Source organism: Saccopteryx leptura, chromosome 11, assembly GCF_036850995.1.
Source record: "Saccopteryx leptura isolate mSacLep1 chromosome 11, mSacLep1_pri_phased_curated, whole genome shotgun sequence".
Classification (NCBI taxonomy): Eukaryota; Metazoa; Chordata; class Mammalia; order Chiroptera; family Emballonuridae; genus Saccopteryx; species Saccopteryx leptura.
The window spans coordinates 4,372,221-4,391,533 of record NC_089513.1 but is presented as its reverse complement, the minus strand read 5'-3'; the positions used below and the strand labels follow the sequence as shown (position 1 = coordinate 4,391,533).

General features: G+C 44.6%; 1 protein-coding gene across 2 annotated transcripts in view; it reads right to left on the bottom strand.

The window, feature by feature from the left end:
• Window positions 1-19,313, bottom strand: part of NETO1 (neuropilin and tolloid like 1) — a 79,976-nt gene that overhangs the window by 35,401 nt on the left and 25,262 nt on the right. The window lies entirely within an intron of this gene.

The window sequence follows — 19,313 nt, the reverse complement described above, 5'->3', positions numbered from 1 at the left end:
TAGTAAATAGGCTTCTATAATGTGTGTTTTCAACAGTCACAAGGAAATACTATTGTTCTATGGGGGAAAGTAGGCATTTACACTACAGAATAAAAAAGTAATAATAACTTTAGGGAAAGAGTAAAGTACTCATTGGAAGGACAAAAAAATGATGAAGACAATTAAAAAAGAAAAAAAATTGTCCAAAAACAGTGTTTGGTGTTCGCCTGTTTTATTGAACTATCATAGAACATATCTTCCTTTTTTCTGTGTAAGGTAAACCAGGGAAGGTCTTGGTGGGTGACTGGCAGTCCTCACTCCCCCCAGTTCCCTCAGAATGGTCTCATTCACTCCCCTGGCGAGTGCGTCCTACATCACATGGACATCCGGAGTCCACCTGGGACCGTCTCCCACTGGTTCTGCTTTGGTAGAGCACTTCTTGCTCTAGTCGCGGTGCCAACCCAGTTAATAAACTCCTCTCACGCCCTTCTGCTTCTCTCCCCTCACGTGCACTCCTTCCCAGTCTTCCTCCATATTGATATGCACAGATCGTGCTGATTAGTAATCAGGGAGAAGGGCAGGTCCGTTAATCAGAGAAGAGGTCACAGCACCTTCATGGTGGTGATCAGGGGCTGGCTCAGAGCTTCTCAGCCTAGGAGAGGGAGAGTGTGACCTTTTAGGAGGACCAGGTGACAGTCTGGGAACCCACCACCACACTGCCAGGGGACCTGGTCTGGCAGGTGTGGCCCATGGCCACCGAGGAGCAGCGTGCTGCTGGCAGGAACTGAGGGTGATGTGACAGCCCCAGCAGTGTGTGTGTGGGCTTGTGCGATGGGGGTGGCCCTGTCCTCCCATGAGCCTCTGTCATCCCACTATGTCTCTGCTAAATAAATGAAGTCACTGGAAAAATAAAATTGAAACTTTTTTTTGTGACAGAGTCAGGTAGAGAGACAGAGAGAGGGACAGATAGGAACAGACAAGAAGGGAGAGAGATGAAAAGCATCAATTCTTCATTGTGGCACCTTAGTTGTTCATTGATAATGTTCTTATATGTGCCTTGACTGGGGGGGCTATAGCAGACCAAGTGACCCCTTGCTCAAGCCAGTGACCTTGGGCTCAAACTGGTGAGCCTTGTTCAAACCAGATGAGCCCATGCTCAAACTGGTGACCTTGGAGCTTTGAACCTGGGTCCTCCACGTCCCAGTCCCACACTCTATCCACTGTGCCACCGCCTGGTCAGGCTGAAACATTTTGATAAGAAACTTTAGGCTTTCTTAATTTCATTTAAAAATAGGAATGCAAATACCATGAGAAAGCCGAAACATTACAGCTACAGAAATAAACTGCAGGCACCAGCTACAAACCATGAACACAAGATCTCCCGTGCTGCCTGGAGTGGGTGTGCCGCACCCCTTCTAAAGAGAGCTGGAAGGGCTTCCTGTGAGCCACGCTAGGGACACTCTCTGGTGGTAGCCTGGGCAAGCACACTGGAGTAGATGTGCCAGGCACCAGCAGGGCACAGGGGCCCCCGGAGTCACCCTGAGACCCGGGGAGGGGGGAGAAGCACACATGAGATGCCCAGTGCCATCTGCCAGCAGAGGGGGGGGCGGGGCGGACGTGTACACGAGACGCCTGCAGAGAACCCTGGAGAAACCCATGGAATGACGCGAGTGGGATTCGGTCCTGTCAGCCGGGAGAAGGGCGGAGGTTGCCACATTCCATCCTTCAGCTAAGTGCGCCCTGACTCTTAGGTCACTCTCTCACGTCCCTTCGCAAAGGCTGGCACCTGTGTGTCCCAGCTGTCCTCCACTCCTCCCACCCCCACGGCCCAGCCACCAACTTTCCTACAAAAGCCACGTGCCATCGGCGATGATATACAAAGATTGAGAAGAAAGGGACACAGAGCGATGCACCAGTCAAGTAATTTAAGAAAAGAAAAACACCCAAAACTTATATAACGGTAGTATGGTAAACAGAATGGATTTAAAAGCAAAACCAAAACATACAAACCGAAAAGTAGGCTGGATAATAACTTTGTAAAGAATTCACCAGGAGGATTTAATGACATTGAGCCTATATTACCTAACAATAATTACTGACTGAACCCTGTCTTCCATCCGTTTCCTTCTTATCTAAAGGATTAGATAAAAATATCCATTGGGCTGGATGCAAAGCAGCAGACTTGGGAATATCAACTAGACAACAGATAAGGATATAGATTTCTTAAAGTATGAAGTTCTCTAGAAATCACAGTTAATCCCATCCAAATACAACTTTGGTATCTTAGCTCCTGGGTGATCAATGGATAAAAAGAAAAACACTTAAATTATTTTTAAAATATACCGAAAATATTACTGCTATCTTAAAACCATTATTTACAAAGTCAAACACCATTGTTGAAACCTCACTGTTTATTCTGTGTCCTGCATCTATTTCAGGAGAGTGCCTTTAACGTTGGGGTTAATAAGGAGATCATCTCACTTCCCCAATGTTTGAGATTGGCTGGAGAATCCCTGTGGGAAATTCTAACATAGTTCTCACTGCAATTTACAAACAAACATTTAAATAATGCCCAATGCGTGCCCATGTCCAGAAATCCACGTTTCTCTTAATACACAACAACATACCCTAGGTACAAAAGGCCCTTGTAGGTCAACTTAGCACATAAATTACGCCCACATTTTAGATAGTGGTAAAAATCAAGCTAATCTAAATCAGTATGAAGCTATCAAAAAGAAAGCATTGTGTCTAACGTCACGGCTGCCAATTTCCGGTCTTTTAGGTGAGTGCAGCCATCCAAGCACAGAAAGAATCATCACTTATTCATGTTTTCCTCTAGCAAATAACCTTGGCCCATTTTAAGCATAGGGGAATTCATGTTTACAGAAATGTTCGGAATCTTTTCATCTCCATTTCTCATGTCTCTCTGGTCCCCCTGCTACTCACTGCCCCAACATGGCAGCCATCCAGAAGGAGTCAATGAGTCTTCCACTTGAGAATACAAGTGAGAAGAGCTGGGTCACCAGTTTTGAATCACGTGTTAAGAAAGACCACAGCTCCTCAAACCCTTCTGCCTCTGAGAGAGAGTTCTTTTTTTCAGAAGTGTCACTCCCTCTCGGCGAACTGGGGAGAATCATCGATGCCCAAGCTCCGGACAGAGCTAGGCTGCCAGGGTCCACTTGGACCGTAAATCTGTCAGCTGAGGACTTTTGTGAGTCAAGCACATGTCAAGCCTAGAGCACCCACAACACGAAAAGTTCACTAAAATGTTATCTTGGAATTTTTTAGCAGTGCTATACTGACATTTCTTTCCATTGGCTTTTAAAAAATATTGTGTAATTGTAGAAACCATGTTGCATTATATTTATTTAAAAAAATAACTTGAATGATTCATGTGCCCTTAGGCTGCAATTGAAGACCCTGGTGTTTCCTGAGACACTTGCTAATCTGGACTCCCTTTGCTCAATTTTCTATCATTCAAAATATAAAAGCATCTAACATTATTTCATTAAGAAGTCTGAAATTAATCCAAGGTTTCTCTACAGTAGTGGTCTAAAGCAGTAGAAATCAATATCGTCATTAGGTCTCTCTTGTTTAGTCAGAGTATCATTGATGAGACCCCACACCTCTATTCCCTTACCTTTTCATTTTGGTCAATCGTTAGCCTTCACCTGACGACCTGAGGTGAAAAGTTCATAAACAAAATGAACTTGATATCTTCACACTGTCCTTTCCATCAAAAAGACACCAAGCGCTTTCAATTATTCTTTGTAAAACCTCTCACTACCCACCACCCACTTCCCAGTATACTAGGAGCAGAATCCTAGCCCACCTTCTCTGCCTCAGTCCTTTCTTCCTCCAGTACTTTGCAGGTAACTTTTGAGCTAAGTTGACCTAAAGGGCTGTGGCCAACACCAAGTGCCAACCACAGGAGTCAGGGTGCTGGACTGTCCCCCTCCCATGCTTGTCATCGAATGACATGCATTGCCAGCCATCCAAAACGTGAGAAATATGCAATGTTTCAATTTTAGTCCCCTACATTTTAGGGTGTATTTTTTTAACCCAACAAAGGTTTACACAAATGCCAAAAGATGGTTGATATTCACAAGCCTACATACAAGACTGAAATAGCACGTGATAAGTAGCCTTTAAGATGGCCCTCTGTGTCCCACTTCCTCCTAACTGTAACCCAGTGTACGGCTCCCCAGGAAAGTGAGCTCATGACTCACGGCCTACCAAGAGTGACTCACTTCCAGCAATGGTGTTGCTCATAAGATTTCTTACAGAGACAGGGACTTCCAGCTCTCTCTCTCTCTCTCTCTCTCTCTCTCTCTTATTTGCTCTCAGGAAAGTCAGTTCTTATACTATGAACGACCCCGTAGAGAATCCCACAAGGCGGAGAAATGTTGACTGGGACCAGCAGCACGTGAGGAGGGGGCCACGTGAGGAGCAATGTGAGTGAGACAGTAATATGCACCCTGCCCACCCGAGTCTGCGGTGCCTGCATTTCTCTTCACACTGAGCTATTGATCTTTTTTAATTTTTTTATTTTCTTTATTTATATTTTTTGGTCTTAGATAACACTAGCCTTTGGTTGGCATCCAGTAAGAAAATTTAACCCCTGTACTTTTTTATTCTAAGTACATAGTTCTAATGAAAAATGAAACTAAAAAAAAACAAACAAACAAAAATTGACCACATGTTTAGCCACAATTGTTTGGAAATTAGCAGGGCTACAACACTAACTGGATTTGACCATGCCATTCATTCACTTTTAGAGGACTCCTCAATTCAATAAAATCTTCAAGTGCAAATAAAAAAGTATCTCATGCACTTGCCTCTTGCAATGTAAGGATAGCAGAGAAAATACTGACAACATTGCACACGATGGACGCCCCTGGTGATATGCTTCTCCGTGGTTTAGAAGCACTACGGAGGCACAGCGAGCCCTTGGGGACACTGCATGGACGGTTCGAGTCCACGTGCCACACAGGGACAAGTGTGGGGGTTCCTTGTGTTTCTTCCTCAAAATAAAAATATGCAATTAAATCTTCAGAACAGAATATCCCCTTTACCATGTCAAGCCTATTATTTGGAAAACAAGACTATATTCATCCTAGTATTTTCAGATTTTAAAGTGAAACTCAAGGCATGTTTTAGTCCAGAGGTTCCACTACACGTTGAGATGTTATGAATGACTGAATGATTACAATATTATTATTTATATTATGATAGTTCCTTGGGAAAAATCACACTATAAAATATTATGCTAATTCTATTTTATAACAAGATGTTCTTGTTTTATCTGTTTGTCAAATACTGTAAAGTGAACAAGCAAACTATTCTTTTGAAATTCTCATGGTAGTTACCAAAATTTTTTATATGTATAATTTTCCAATATTAACAGCACAAAAATTAAAAATATACAAATAGGAGTTTATGTGTGTGTGTATACGTATATATTCTGTTCTGAAAGCATACAGACATAACTCTATGAATTCTATTACTCCACTGATTTATCGATAGATTGACATGGTGGTAAAGTCTATAGAGCTGTCCTTTCTTCTTTTTATTTATTTCCATTGATCTGTAAAGTCCTGATGACTCTAAATCATTGCTCCATTTCCTCCCTCTTGCCATCATATTCCTTTCTTCTCTTCTCTTTTCCTCTGTGCCTCCGAGCTTTCTTTCCAGTTTCAGGCTGAGAAGAACTCCGGAGAGCTAGCTCAGCCGCAGGCCAAGGCACTCACACAGCCATCGTGTGCAGCCCAATGGGGGGACCGAGGTCTGCCACACCAAACTGTGCCTCCAACATCCCCGTGATGGTTGTCCACTGCCAACAAAGCTTCGTTCACTTATACATTGAATATCCCCGGCTTTAGCAGGAAATGATGCATTGCTGCAGAGCGATATAAAAGTGGAGGTGTTGAGTTTGGGCTGGAACTACACCATTGGCTCTCCAGGGTCTCTGAGTGCAGATATGTGACCTTCTCAGCCTTCATGGTCATGAGAGCCAATTCCGGATCGCCAATCTTATCATATACAGGTATGTCATTTAAGTTTGTTTCTCTGAAGAACCCTAATAGGGACAGCACAAGGTCCTTCAGGGCCTGTCCCTGCCCATCTCTCCTGCCTCATCTCTGGCCTGGGAAACAGCCCTAAACCCACCTGAGCAACCTGTCCTGCCCGATACCCTACATCCCTTTGGTTCCCCAGCTCCCGATTTGCAGTCTCCTGGAGCTGAGCCTTCTGTGCCCCCATGTCCTTTTTATGTAGGTGACCAAAAGTGTGGGGCTCACCCCTGGGCAGTCCTACCATCTGCAGCAAGCTACTCTATGTCAGGTCTTGCACAGAAACTTCATCACAGACGGCACTGTTGATCCTCAAAATTAGTATACTTCACTCACAGTGCGCTCATTATTCCCAATTTTTTTTTTAACTATGTTATCATCACTGTATCATTATTCCCAATTTTAAAGTTGAAGAGAGCGAGACTGGGCTAAGAAAACTGATAAAATGTCATACAGTACACCTTGGACAAAGCTGGAATTTTCACACGGGGCGGGGGATTGTTCCCTCTTATCCATAGGGTACACATTATAAGACCCCTAGCTGGATGCCTGAAACAGAGGAGAGTACCAAGTTCTCTATATTCTGGGGTTTTTTTTCCTATGCACTGACCTACAATAAAGTTTGATTTATAAATTAGGCAGAGTGCCAGACTAACAAAAATAACTAATAATAAAATAAAGCAATTCTAACAATTAAACATGGGTTACATGAACACATGCACAGCGATACAGACACACTGATTTGATCACCCAGACAGACAGGGAGAGGCTGGGGGGTGCAGGAAGAGTGGGCACCAGAGACAGCTGGTCATGAGGCAGGCCAGTGGGATGGCCAGGGGTGCCTGACCCCAGTGGACTCACGATGCCTGGAAGCTGCAGACTGTTCAATGAACCATGCAGGTGACAGAGCACAGGGCACAGGCAACAAAGAAAACGGGGTCAGGACACTACTGTCCTAACTTGCAGAGGTGAGCAGGAAGCAGCAGTCATGTACACAGGAGGCACCCAATGGAATTGAGTTGAATCTTGACTATGACTCAAAAGAAAAGAAATCCGCCGCATAAAGTGAAGTTGTCTGTTGCCAAGAAAAATGCATGAGCTGAGGGTGAGGAAAATTATTATAGTTTTGAGCCTGGCATTTTCCTGCATCTGAGTTTTGTGCATCTCTTCGCTGTAGAATAAATAATAATTGTGCTACTATTATCAGAGCAACATAGATTGTTATAGGAACAAATGTTGAAGACTCAATTCCTGACAAACCCTGTAAGCTTCTTAAGAAGAATTGATTTTCCATACACAATCAGACTTCTGGAAAAACAAAAACTATGAAAGCAGCAGTAACAATACATTCTTCAAAATCCCTCCCTCCCTCCATCCCGCCCTCCACCCAGGCCAGTTCCTCTGTGCAATGCTGGAGGTGGGGGTTCTTTCCATCCAATGGCAGAGCTGAGCTCAAGCCACAATGCTGGTGTGGCCGTCCCTTCCCCAAATACTTCCCCTCTGACCCTTCACCCAACCAGAAAAAGCAGCAGCGGACAGTAGTGTGGAGGACAGACTTTGCCTGTATTCCTAGAAGATCACCCTAAGCTGCTTTGTGGAAAATATTTTCTGGGAACAGGGCTTGACTTGACTACACAACTGTATGTCGGTAGCATCTTGTGCTACAGTAATGACGTTGACTCATCCAAAGCGCTGAATGGATTCAATACACACTTTGAAAGTACGTTGGTGGGATTTTTTTATTTTTTTCATTTCAGGAAACAGAGTTTTCAAAATTCCTAATGGTTAGTGGGCACTCGTGACATAACTGTTGAAGAACACGCTCAAATCATGTGCTGGAACCTGGCGGAAGATCCACATGTTTCATACTATGTGTTCAAAGCGTTCTAACTCCCGGTATGTTTTTCGTCTCATTAAATTTTTGTGAGCCTCAATCTTAGAATGATGATCTCAAGTTGAATTAATTATTATCTGGCACTGTATAATCAGTACGAATGGATCAGATGTCCCTTCTGAACAATAAAAACATAGTCTGAGAAATGCTCATTAACTATGGAGGACGCCATCCTCTGAGAACAGTTCCCAAATATTGATTTCATTATTTGAAACCAGGGAAGCTACTTAAATTACCATGAAAGAGGTGGCGGGTTTAACTACAAAATGAACATCTTTATTTTTGGAAAAACAGGACGAACAGTTGTCAAATATTCTTGCGGAAATTCTAACCAAGCCAGGCATCTCGGGGCATGGACCCACAAGCCACCCACAGCGGACCCAGGGAGAGCCGGAAACGGGCAGCTTTCTTGGGGTTAGCGCCTCTCTGCCCTTCTATATCCCTGAGGAATCAACCTTCCTGCCGTGCATATTTCCATTTCAGGGGTGTATCTTTTTTTTTTTTTTTTTTTTTTTTTAATTTTTCTGAAGCTGGAAACAGGGAGAGACAGTCAGACAGACTCCAGCATGCGCCCGACCGGGATCCACCCGGCACGCCCACCAGGGGCGACGCTCTGCCCACCAGGGGGCGATGCTTTGTCCATCCTGGGCGTCGCCATGTTGCGACCAGAGCCACTCTAGCGCCTGGGGCAGAGGCCACAGAGCCATCCCCAGCGCCCGGGCCATCTTTGCTCCAATGGAGCCTTGGCTGCAGGAGGGGAAGAGAGAGACAGAGAGGGAAAGCGCGGCGGAGGGGTGGAGAAGCAAATGGGCGCTTCTCCTGTGTGCCCTGGCCGGGAATCGAACCCGGGTACTCCGCACGCTAGGCCGACGCTCTACCGCTGAGCCAACCGGCCAGGGCTCAGGGGTGTATCTTACGAGCATCAAGTGGCTGGGTTTCTCCCCTTTTCCCTGAGTCTAATTTACTCCTCACAGTTCTTTAATTTGCAAATTTCTCTCTTAATTGACATTGATTAGTAGTATAGCCGAGTGTGTTTTTACCACCGTATTTTGTGTTTCCTAAATGCTCCTAATTGTCCACATTCCTTTTCCTTATTAACCTGCCTCCCACTTGGTTATAACATTTCTGTAATTCCCTCTTAAGTCTTTGATGGTTAGGAAACTATACAGACTATATTTCTATAGATCGAGGGCTGTTCTCCAATCTGTAAGTTACTATTTAATGGTAACCCTGCAGCATTTGTAAAGACACGGCAGTGTGTTTGCAGAATTTTAAATAGATTCCCTATATATGTGTTTAATGTTTAATACAGCCATTGCAAGATAATTATTTGTAAAGGACTCTAAGGACTTCTGTTTCCTGTCATACGAATGACTAGGAGTTCTGAGCGGCATCACACGCACACACACGCACAAGTGCATGCGGACATGCACAGATCACACATACCCACGGGCACACACACACACCGTTCCCTTCTCAGAGCCCCTGGACGACCACACTCACGGAGGCCTTGCTGGTCTCTATGCCACAGGCTGATTCCCAAGCTCAAAGGGTCCCGCAACCACCGACTGGGCCTTGCTGTGCTGACAGGCCTGGGTAATGTCCTGCCACAGCCACAGCCGGGACAGAAACACCTGTCACCTGTCCTGGCAGGCCCGGGGGAGGGGCGGCAGGAGTGCGGGGGCAGGAAACTGGTCTGGATGTCCGGATGTCCGGCGTGCTGCAAGGGACGGTTGTCTCAGACATGGTGCCATGGGGATTTTGAACGTTGGGAAGAACACAGAGGGATGCTGGGCCTGGTTCCTCTTCGGCAGCCACAGGTCGGAGGGAGTTGGAGTTTATGACTCAGGGCACCCTGCACTGCTGGCAGAAACACAGCAGAAATAGCAAATCATCTCGGGAGGCATCTTTCCCAAAATGAGTTGACAATTGGCAACAGATGAAGAGAGAGAGAGCAAAGAGCTGACAAAGTAGAAGGGGAGTCACCCTCCGTGCCAGCCAGCAGGCACACCACACCATGGATCCTAGAGTGTGGAATCGCCAACCATCTATGTTCTGCGGGTCTATGAGCAATGTTCCGGAAAGAGACATTTGCAAAAATAAAAACATGAACAAGAAATGTTAAGGCAAAAATTAGAAATGGAATTTCCATTTATCTAAATATGATAAAGAGCAGAATTGTCAACTGGCATTATTCAAAGAAATGATGGCCACAAGTTTTCCAGGACCGATGAAAATACAAAGCTATCAATCTGGAAAATATAGCACCTTCCACAAAAGATTCTGCACCCAGACACAGGGCAACAGGATCACTAAACACGGAAGATGAAGATAAAACCCTGAAGGGCCTACCAAAAAAGGTCACGTCAATGATAGAAAATGACACAATGACGGCAGACAGCCCTGTGGCAAAAAAAAGCAAGCCAACAGTCAAATAACATCTACTAAGACCTGGGCTAGAACACCTGTCAAGCTACAACCAAGACCTGGGCTAGAACACCTGTCAAGCTACAACCATCAGTCAGTGACAGGCTCTCTCAAGGATAAAAGGGAGAGGAAAATGTTTTGAGAGTAAGTAAACACTGAGGAATTTTATCTCCAACTGACCTGTACTGAAGAAAAACTTGAGGATGTGGTTCCAAAAAGGAAAAAAAAAAAAAAAAATCTGAGAACAGTCTCAAATGCAAGAAAGATCAGTAAACAAATGCAAGTCACAGAAATGTTCCACATTTGCAATCACGATACAACATAAAGTAGAAGCGCAAATAAATATATATATTTCATTTAGACATTAAAATCCACAATCATTGTAAAAAAAAGAAAGGAAGAAAGAAAAAGAACAGGTCAAAGAAGAAACTTTAAAAGACTTAGAACTGAGTGGTCATGAAAGGCATTAAATAAGATATAAATAGGAGGGAGTTGCACAATGTTTATGAAATATAAACTCAACATATTGGAAATGGTAGTTCTCCTTATCATTTCAATCAACAGACCAAGTGTGATTTTCTGATTTCTTTCTTTCTTCCTTCCTTCCTTCCTTCCTTCCTTCCTTCCTTCCTTCCTTCCTTCCTTCCTTCCTTCCTTCCTTCCTTTCTTTCTTCCTCCCTCCCTCCCTCCCTCCCTCCCTTTCTCTCTTTCTTTCTTTCTTTCTTTCTTTCTTTCTTTCTTCTTTCTTTCTTTCTTTCTTTCTCTTTCTCTCTCTCTCCCTTCCTTCCTTCCTTCCTTCCTTCCTTCCTTCCTTCCTTCCTTCCTTCCTTCCTTCCTTTCTTTCTCTCTTTCTCTATTCCTTCCTTCCTTCCTTCCTTCCTTCCTTCCTTCCTTCCTTCCTTTCTTTCTTTCTTTCTTTCTTTCTTTCTTTCTTTCTTTCTTTCTTTCTTTCTTTCTTTCGTAAGTGAGAGGAAGGGAGATAGTGAGGCAGACTCCCACATGTGCCCTGAACGGGATCCACCCAGCAATCCAATCTGGGGTCAGTGCTCGAGCACCAAGATATCTTTAGTGCCTGAGGTTGTTGCACTCTGATGTAGCTATCCTCACACCCAGGGCCATGCTCAAACCAATTGAACCACTGGCTGTGGGAGGGAAAGAGGGAGAGAAGGGGCAGTGGAGGGGAGAAGTAAATGGTCGCTTATCCTGTGTGCCCTGACTGGGAATCAAACCGGGGACGTCGATATGCCGGGCTGATGCTCTATCCACTGAGCAACCAGCCAGGACCTGATTTTCTTTAATGGAATGTGACAAGCTGATTCTTTTTTATGTGGAAGAATCAAAGACCCAAAAATATCCAAGACACTGAAACCAGTTATTAAGTCTTATTATGATACCATTCATTATTGATACCATTGTTGAATTTTCGCAGTCTGAGCACATTCCCAACATATCTGATGTGAAATTTAAATGTATATATTAACATCCAGCTCCTATTCTGGCTGTTCAAATAGATCTATGTTTGCTTTACCCTAGCATATGTTTACTTTTATTGAAACACAAGCCAATTATTTTCTCCTTTACCAAAGACTGAAAAATAAATGGAATAATAAGGACAGGATAGGAACCCTAGGGCTTCTTAAAACAACGTGGGGCCAGCACCTGTTGAAGTGTGAGGTACAGTCCAGAGGGTAAGGGAGCCCTGCTCTAGCCGTTCGGTCCAATCACATTCCAGCAGCTCTAAGGGAAGCGTGGCCCTATGCAGCGACAACCATAATCTTAGTCTCGTCTTCCACAGAACTTCATTTACACTAGAATTAACCCAGGTAGGTTAAGACTCTTCTGAATGTATTGGGAGTGTTTCCATGGGGGAAAAACAAAATAAACCTCTCTCCAAGAAAAGTGAGACTTCTGGTTATACAAAGAAAGTCCGGTGATTTGGAAGAGATCCATGTATAGATCTCAGGGATTGCATCTCTAGGGTCTCCAGATGTATATTCACAGCAGAAGTCAAGGAGGAAGCCCAGAAAAAAGAATTGCTTTATCTCCCCGTTCCGTGGTGGATGGGGTCATGTGCAGAATGGGAGCAGCCGTGGCATAGCTGAGGAAGCAGCCCGCACGGAGACAGGAACAGCAGTGCTATCCCGGTGGGGGCGGGGGGCTGGAGAGAGCGGAATATCGGTACATTTCCACACGTTCAGCATCCTGGACGGGATTCAAACGCCCGGGACTGAGTTGGCAGCCAGGTGTGAGCTTCAGCCACATCAGCAGCTCCACCTGTCGACTCACCGTCAGTAGGCACTGGAAGGGACTGCGGACCTCACACCAAAGATCCCAACCGAGAAAGAAGCAGAAACACGACAGCAACAGCCAAGATCCCGGGGGCTGAGAGGGCTGGCGCGCTCCTCCGCGAGCAGATAGAACAAAGAGGACGGCCAGGATTTTTCAGGGACAGACATCAGGACAGGTGGGGAGGAGGTGGATTTCACCAAGTAGAAGGAAACTGGCATTGAGGCTGATGCCTCGTGGAGCCACGTCCTCCATGAGAAGTGACAGAATGTCCATGTGACACCCGCTCCCTTGAGTTCTGCATTGCCCCTCAAATTCCCCCACCTCCTCTTTCTTCTACCCCCCCCCCCCCCATCACCATCTTCGTCTTCCAGACGTGGTTCCTGGTAGATTACTTGGCAGTCAGAGCTGCTCACGTTCAGTCCCTGCCTCCTCCTCTGCAGCCGGCTACACGCTGAGGCTGCCTCCTACAGACTTGTCATCCGCGGTGCCTAGCGCATAAATAAATGAATTAACGAACTAACTGGTGAACGACGTCATGCTGTTCAAACTTCTCCTGGATGCACAATGTGCTCATTCTTAAATTCTGAGGCCATGTCAAATGTTTTATAATTGTTTAGAAAAATATTAAATTAAGATGTAGTCCCTAAAATTTATTTTAAAGTTATTTCACAATATCCTAGACATCTTGGTGTGACTCAAAATATTTCTAAGATGAACATTGTTGTTTGCAATTGTTCACAAGTCTTGGGTTTTAAATGAGAGAATTTGTATCACTGTTATAAAGGTCAAATTTCTTTCAGGACCACACACACACACACACATACGTCAGGTTTTATTTACTTATATTTTATTCTTCAAGAAGAGCCACTTCTAAATTATATTGCAAAAGAAATAAGAAATAGTCAACTAATGTTCTTTAGGCTTTTATTAACCCCTACACTACAGCAAGCAGATCTTGTAACTAACTGTCTCCTGAGCCCCGAGGAAACATGTCAGAGGATGTTTCTAAGTCTTATTACACAACACCTTCTGGCTTCTCACCATCATCTGAGAGATTTATGTGTGACTAGCCTAAAATATGCTGCTGGCTGCTTTCTCTCTCTCTCTCTCTCTCTCTCTCTCTCTCTGTGTGTGTATATATATATGTGTGGGCTGTTAGCGATGTATAGGCTCAAGTGTGATTTATTATCATTCTGTTTTCTAGAGTTTTTAGTATTTACAAACATTTTAAAAAATATAGCAGTGTAATAAAGTACTACTATTGCTGTCTTTTTACTAGCAAGTGACACAATTTTATTCTATTTGTATGTGTAATCTATAATGCTGATACCTTGAAACTTAAGGAAAATGAGAAAAACTTACAAATGCTCTTGGATAGTTTGAATATTACATAACGGGCGTGACTGTTACTAATTGAAAGATTATAAAAATATTCTTTGTTTTCTCCGATCATCAGCCAATAATCATTATGTCTGGATGAATTCTAAGAGACCCAGAATAGACACTAAGATGCAGTCTGAGATCAAAGGAAGTAAAGCCGAGGAATATTTAGCACATTGACAGGAAACTGCACAAAATAAAACACAACACTAATAACTCCTGCCCAAGCCGGGGTATAGGATATAGGGCAGCGGTTCTCAACCTGTGGGTCCGACCCTGGCGAGGGTTGAACGACCAAAACACAGGGGTCGCCAGCGCCGGGGTCGCGACCCACAGGTTGAGAACCACTGATATAGGGGAACTCGATAGGAATTTCAGAACAAAGTTCCAAGGCCAGGAGGATTCAAGGAAGACAATTTTATGATTGAAGTAGAATATTTTCCCTCAATGAGGTAAAGTGCAGGGTGAGCTGTACTTCTGATGCCTAATGGCGAGGAATCTGACAAATATATGGCAAAGGGTGGTAACAAGCTTTTCAGAGGGGAAAAGGTTACTATTTATCACTTTCCTCCTCTCCTTTTGTCTCTTTGATGGCCATGGCAACCACCAAGTAAATTTTGATATATAAGATCGAGAGCCTGACCAAGCGGTGGTACAGTGGATAGAGCATCGGACTGAGATGCCGAGGACCCAGGTTCGAAACCCTGAGGTCACCAGTTTGAGCTCAAGCTCATCTGGTTTGAGCAAAGCTCACCAGCTTGGACCCAAGGTCGCTGGCTTGAGCAAGGGGTCACTCGGTCTGCTGAAGGCCCACGGTCAAGACATATAACGAGAAAGCAATCAATGAAAAACTAAGGTGTCACAATGAAAAACTGATAATTGATGCTTCTCATCTCTCTCTTCCTGTCTGTATGTCCCTGTCTATCCCTCTCTCTGACTCTCTCTCTGTCTAAAAATAAAAAAAAAGATCAAGAGAGTGAAAAAGAAGACACCTTAATCATTTAGTTGCATAATCAATTCAATCAATAAAGGGAATTGGCAGGTTGCATTTAGTTCATGATGAAACATGTCCACTAGAAATATTTTTCTGCCCTGGAGACAGATCTTGCCATGCATGTTTGCACACATGTTCATTTTATGCTGAATCTAGAGAAAAACAATGAGTGCAATAAATAATGCGCTGATATTTTCCCGTGTCTTTGTCACAGCATTGTCACAGTTGCCCAGCGAGTTTGTTACGGTCATCCCCACTTTATAAGCGAGAGACGTGAGGGTCACCAAATACCACCTGAGGACAGTGGCAGTAGGTTGAGAAATACATGGGTGAGATGAAGACAACCCTGAAGGACATGCTTCCATAGGTCCACCCTGTGGCTGATATTCGGGATGCAAAGATGACTTACAGTGACTTCCTTATGGATCTCACAGTTTCATGGGAGAAGTGATATAAACAGATAATTACCATGCCATGAGAAAGAGCAACAAGGCATAACACACTCACATGCGCACAGTGCACCAAGAGCCCAGGGAGAGGATTCTTCACCTGGGGAGAGGAAGAGGGAAGGCTTAAACGGAAAGAGATAAAGAAATAGGACTTTTATGAGGATGAAGAGGTTAGCTCACACTACAGGGGTAAGTACTTCTCTACATATCTGTATTACATCCACATTTTTGTTATTAAAGAAAATTTAAAAAAGGACGTTCATTTAAATAAAGGTGTGTATTAAGTTAAACACCTTAAATTTATGCAATATGACATAGCTCAGTAAAAATAATAAATAAAAGAATGAATGAATGAATGTTTATCAAGTAGACCAGGGAGGCAGAATGACCTTTATAGAAGTATCAGACAAAATGATGGCGCTTCCATATTTCTCACCTTTCAACGCATTTCATTTTTATGAGGATGGGAATGAAAATTGCCTCCATCATACGAAGGCACGGCCCGTTTGGTCTGTCTCCCTCATCTTCCTTGTCTCCTGCCACATCTGGCTCCAGACATGTCCCTCTGCCTTTTCAGAACCCCAGCGCTGGCTTCTTGTCTAGAACGCTCCTTATTTTGCTGTCAGCCTCCCTCCCCCCATCCACCATTGCTTTGTATCGTTGACCGACCCACCAACCTTAACTCAAAGTTCCTTTTTCAGGAAAGTCATTTCATAAACTGGGTCAGGTCTGCTTGTCCTATACTTGTTAGAACATTTGCTTCCTCTCCTTTATCCAACCCTCACTGGTTGCCACCATTACTCATGTAAAATGTGTGACATCTTGTCTGTATAGACATGGAGAGTTCTTGAACACTAAGGTCCATATTTGTCTGGATCGTCCCTGGGTCCTCAGTGCCCAGCACAGGAGAACCTCAGAGCACGTGTGCAATAGTTACCCGATTAATCAAGGCATGGATACATGAATACATTTGAGAAAGACACTCTGGGCAAGAGAAACAGAGGCAAAAGCATCGAAGACTGTCACTGCAGATAGTTTTATATGAATGGAAGGCTTTTGTCAAAAGGAGCATGGTGGAGGACAGTTGAATACACAGATAGGAATGAGGCCAGTAAGGCCGGGACTGCCATGATAATGAAAAGCATACAGAATGCTTTTTTTTTTTTTTTTTAACAGAGACAGAGAGAGTCAGAGAGAGGGATAGACAGGGACAGACAGACAGGAACAGAGAGATGAGAAGCATCAATCATTAGTTTTTGTTGCAACACCTTAGTTGTTCATTGATTGCTTTCTCATATGTGCCTTGACCACGGGCCTTCAGCATTGACCACGGGCCTTCAGCAGACCAAGTAACCCCTTGCTCAAGCCAGCAACCTTGGGTCCAAGCTGGTGAGCTTTGCTCAAACCAGATGAGCCCACACTCAAGCTGGTGACCTCGGGGTCTCGAACCTGGGTCCTTCGCATTCCAGTCCAATGCTCTATCCACTGCGCCACCGCTTGGTCAGGCTGGAATGCTTTTAATTGGGGAATGAATACAGTTTGATTGCTGTGCCTTATATCTGGCCATTATGGGTTACATAAATAGAAACAATGTGTCTGTCTGAGAAGAGCATGGCTACAACACTGAGTGCCCAGAGGAAGTGTAATGAGAGTAGGAGTGAAGAAAAGAGAAAAGAACAGGAGAAATTTTAAGGATGTAGGTTCATGTGGACTTAGTGGGCGATTAAGACATAGTAAGAAAGAGAAAGTCAAATATGTGATGTGGGCCTTGAGTTTCTGGGTGAACCATGGTGTTAATGATCAACAACAAATTGAACATAGGGAAAGCCTGAGACTTGGGGAAAATTTCAGTATCTGGTTCTCACTTCAAGGTCAGGCTTTGTAAATATGTCCAAAGCACATCTGGGAGGTTCCTCGTAGGTAGCTCTGAATACAGAATTGGATCTTCAGAGAAAGCATAGTAAGATGAATGAGAGAATACCAACTGGCCCGGGGTTAAGAATAAATGACCTTTGCATTAGTCAGCAAAGTAAAAAAAAACCAAGTCTAAGTATTGTTCCTCCTTACTGTGAAGACATCTAGGGCTAAATTTATCATTTTCATTTTCATAGAAAGGGACGCCCAGGAGGTAAGAGAGAGAGAGAGTTTAGGGTCAGACAGCAGGGATTTCCATTTTTTCTGCTGTAATTTGCAAACCGGATGACCTTGGGTAAGTTTTTAACTTTTATAAACTCCCTTTTTTCTTCTTCTTCTTTCTAATATGAAAAAAACAGTTTCATACCTAAACAGTTCACTAGACTTATCTCCGTGAGATTCAGACAGGAGTGATCGTGCTTGACGTCCACCTACAGGCTTCGACTGACAGGGACTGTCCTTTCCCCGACCTTGATTGAGAGCTTTGAAGGATCCGAGAGCTTTTCAATGTCTGCGTATTTTCTCCCTATGACCACTGAGAATCACATTCAGACACTTTAGCCATTTGAAATCCAATAACTAGCTGCACATCACCCAAACGGTCCCCTCCCCTCCCCCCATCTCCACCCCTGTCAGTGTCTCTAGGGGACCCAGCAGAGGGAAGGGGGCACACGACTTTCTTCTTCCTGTCCCCTGATCTGTCTCCTCTTCTGCAACTACCGGGTTGGGGAAGAGCTTAAAGGTAAAGAAGCAAACCGTGGTATGTTTAGCTGATGGTATTTGGGCCTGGCACTGGACTACTGATGAACCACCGTCGTGAGCGCAGTGGTGTAGGGAACATAACTGGCGTCCCCCCTCCTGCCCCTTCTACTGTGCTTTTCTTGTTTGTCTTGGAGACCATTTGGCGCCACTCACAGAGTGGTGCCCGGGGCATGATAGACCCCTTGCCCCCCCCCCCTCCCCACGCTACTGTGTGAGTGGCAGGTGTTTAACTCACGGGTCTCACACAAAGTTACATGGGGCCATTTGGACTCTTCTTCATGAACCCATTCTCTCCAACTGACATCTTGAGACAGTTCTTGAGACCACTAGGTTTTGCTTCCTTGGCAGTTCACCTGGCTGGGAAGTAACCGCTTGCCCCATTGGAAACGTAGGCATTCTTGCTACGCGGGACAAGGCGGATGGAGCAGGCGTGTCCCCCTTCTCCCGGGGACTCCTCCCCCGCCACCGCGGGCTGCTAGGCCCAGACTCCAGCCCATGGAAACAATGCAGGAAGCACCTAAGTCCATTTTGCTTAGTGCTATTTTTTGGCTGGTCCACCAAACACTGACAACTGCATGACCTTTAGCAAATTTAAACTTCCATGATTATAAAGCCAAAAGAAAGTAAATAAAAGAAAATGATCGATATTTTGTTATTGCAGAGCTATTTTAAGAACTGAAATCCAGGGAGAGTTCTGCTGAGTCCGTGAAGTGAAGGTGCTGAATCTGGTGTCTCTTGATGTGAACAGAATAAGCTGTGTAGCATTCAGAGTTAGAGAGAGTGGGTGCAGCCAATAGCTCCTCCAGGCACCAGTCATATCAGGGTGTACAGGGCACTCAACTCAGCTGTAGACTGAGTGTCTGTTTCCCCCCGAAGTTCGTAAGTTGACAACCCCAAGATAATGGTGTCCAGAGGTGCAGCCTTTGGGAGGTGATTAGATCCTGAGGGCAGAGCCCGCATGAAAGGGACCAGTGCCCTTACAATAGGAAGCCCCCAAGAACTGCCTTCCCTTCCCCCCACGTGAGGGCACAGTAAGGACACGCCATCTATGACCCAGGAAGAGGAAGCTCACCAGACACCAAATCTGCCAGCACCTTGACCTGGGGCCACTCCTCTTCCAGACTGAGAAAAACTTCCGATGGTTCCTATGCCAC